Here is a 2,500-nt window from a genome sequence, read left to right as displayed (position 1 = left end):
GAAACCACTTTTTCAGAACTTGCCACCTCCAGAGCTGATCAGGGGAGCCTCGCCAAACATTAATCCAAGATTGGTGAGGGCTCGTCGGACACCCCACGGGCGATGAGTCGGTGTCTGCCTGGAGCTCATGTCACTCTCAAATATTTTCTAAGTCAACCTCCATGCGCACAATGCAATGAGCCTGCCCGACATAGGGGCACTGTGAGCGGACTCACCGGGGGGGGAGAGGGCCCCCCCGCCTGGAGCTCCACGTGTTGGATTATTTTCTATGTCAACCTCCATGCGCTCAACAGAGCGAGCCTGCCCGACCTGGGGGGTGTTCAATCGGACTCCGCGGGCCGGGCGAGGGCCCCCCCGCCTGGAGCTCCACGTGTTGGATTATTTTCTATGTCAACCTCCATGCGCTCAACAGAGCGAGCCTGCCCGACCTGGGGGGTGTTCAATCGGACTCCGCGGGCCGGGCGAGGGCCCCCCCGCCTGGAGCTCCACGTGTTGGATTATTTTCTATGTCAACCTCCATGCGCTCAACAGAGCGAGCCTGCCCGACCTGGGGGGTGTTCAATCGGACTCCGCGGGCCGGGCGAGGGCCCCCCCGCCTGGAGCTCCACGTGTTGGATTATTTTCTATGTCAACCTCCATGCGCTCAACAGAGCGAGCCTGCCCGACCTGGGGGGTGTTCAATCGGACTCCGCGGGCCGGGCGAGGGCCCCCCCGCCTGGAGCTCCGCGTGTTGGATTATTTTCTATGTCAACCTCCATGCGCTCAACAGAGCGAGCCTGCCCGACCTGGGGGGTGTTCAATCGGACTCCGCGGGCCGGGCGAGGGCCCCCCCGCCTGGAGCTCCGCGTGTTGGATTATTTTCTATCTCAACCTCCATGCGCTCAACAGAGCGAGCCTGCCCGACCTGGGGGGTGTTCAATCGGACTCCGCGGGCCGGGCGAGGGCCCCCCCCGCCTGGAGCACCGCGTGTTGCAATATTTTCTATCTCAACCTCCGTGCGCTCAACAGAGCGAGCCCGCCCGACCTGGGGGGTGTTCAATCGGACTCCGCGGGCCGGGCGAGGGCCCCCCCCGCCTGGAGCTCCGCGTGTTGCAATATTTTCTATGTCAACCTCCGTGCGCTCAACAGAGCGAGCCCGCCCGACCTGGGGGGTGTTCAATCGGACTCCGCGGGCCGGGCGAGGGCCCCCCCCCGCCTGGAGCTCCGCGTGTTGCAATATTTTCTATCTCAACCTCCGTGCGCTCAACAGAGCGAGCCCGCCCGACCTGGGGGGTGTTCAATCGGACTCCGCGGGCCGGGCGAGGGCCCCCCCCGCCTGGAGCTCCGCGTGTTGCAATATTTTCTATCTCAACCTCCGTGCGCTCAACAGAGCGAGCCCGCCCGACCTGGGGGGTGTTCAATCGGACTCCGCGGGCCGGGCGAGGGCCCCCCCCGCCTGGAGCTCCGCGTGTTGCAATATTTTCTATGTCAACCTCCGTGCGCTCAACGGAGCGAGCCCGCCCGACCTGGGGGGTGTTCAATCGGACTCCGCGGGCCGGGCGAGGGCCCCCCCGCCTGGAGCTCCGCGTGTTGCAATATTTTCTATCTCAACCTCCGTGCGCTCAACGGAGCGGGCCCGCCCGACCCGGGCGGCGCTCAATCGGACTCCGCGGGCCGGGCGAAGGCCCACCCCGCCCGGAGCTCCTCACCACGCACCGCACCTCCATTCCCCCACCGACCGATCGGCAACCATGACCCGCCATCGGAGGGCCCCCGCCGGCACCGGCCTCGCGCCGGTCGCTCGGGCGGACGGTTCCTCCGGCCAGCGGGTCGCTCTCCAGCGCCGGGGCTACTTCGCGAGCTTGGCCCGCGGCCAACCCCGGCGCGACCGTACGGCAGCGAGGCCGAGGCGACCCACCGATCTCAGCAGTCCTACCACGGAGCCCGCCGCTCGTCCGCGGCCCCTCCCCGCCCCAGCAGCGGGACGGTCGCCTTGCCGGCGGGCCTTCCGGCTAACGCATCGTTTCTCAAACCCTTTCCCCTAGCGCGGCGGCGGCGGGGCTTCCCGCGAGGAGGCCCCCGTCCTACGCCCGCTAAGGCGGCTCCAGCCCACCTACCGAAGGGACGGCGCGCGCCCTCCCCCACGCGAGCGGGCGTCCGCGCGCGGCCCCTGCCCCGTTCCGGGCGGGGCCCGACGCCGGCGCGGGCGAACCGCCGCGGGGGTGGCCCGCCGCTCCCTCCCGGCCCGAGGCTACCTGGTTGATCCTGCCAGTAGCATATGCTTGTCTCAAAGATTAAGCCATGCAAGTCTAAGTACACACGGCCCGTACAGTGAAACTGCGAACGGCTCATTAAATCAGTTATGGTTCCTTTGATCGCTCCAGCCGTTACTTGGATAACTGTGGCAATTCTAGAGCTAATACATGCAGACGAGCGCCGACCCCCGGGGACGCGCGCATTTATCAGACCCAAAACCCACGCGGGCCCGGCCCCGCGGGGCAGGGTCCCCTCCTCCGGGGGG

General features: G+C 67.1%; 1 non-coding gene across 1 annotated transcript in view; it reads left to right on the top strand.

Moving 5' to 3' along the window:
* Positions 1 to 2,231: 2,231 nt before the first annotated feature.
* The window catches only part of LOC147126085 (18S ribosomal RNA), a 1,891-nt gene continuing 1,622 nt past the window's right edge, over positions 2,232 to 2,500 (top strand). Inside the window, exon 1 of the ribosomal RNA XR_015085048.1 lies at positions 2,232 to 2,500. This exon is cut by the window's right edge and continues 1,622 nt beyond it. This is a non-coding gene — a ribosomal RNA (18S ribosomal RNA).

This window comes from Filicampus tigris, unplaced genomic scaffold, assembly GCF_054856515.1.
Source record: "Filicampus tigris isolate MCC_2025a unplaced genomic scaffold, RoL_Ftig_1.0 HiC_scaffold_26, whole genome shotgun sequence".
NCBI classification, from domain to species: domain Eukaryota; kingdom Metazoa; phylum Chordata; class Actinopteri; order Syngnathiformes; family Syngnathidae; genus Filicampus; species Filicampus tigris.
The sequence above is the reverse complement of the archived record's forward strand: the minus strand, read 5'-3'. Positions and strand labels throughout refer to the sequence as shown.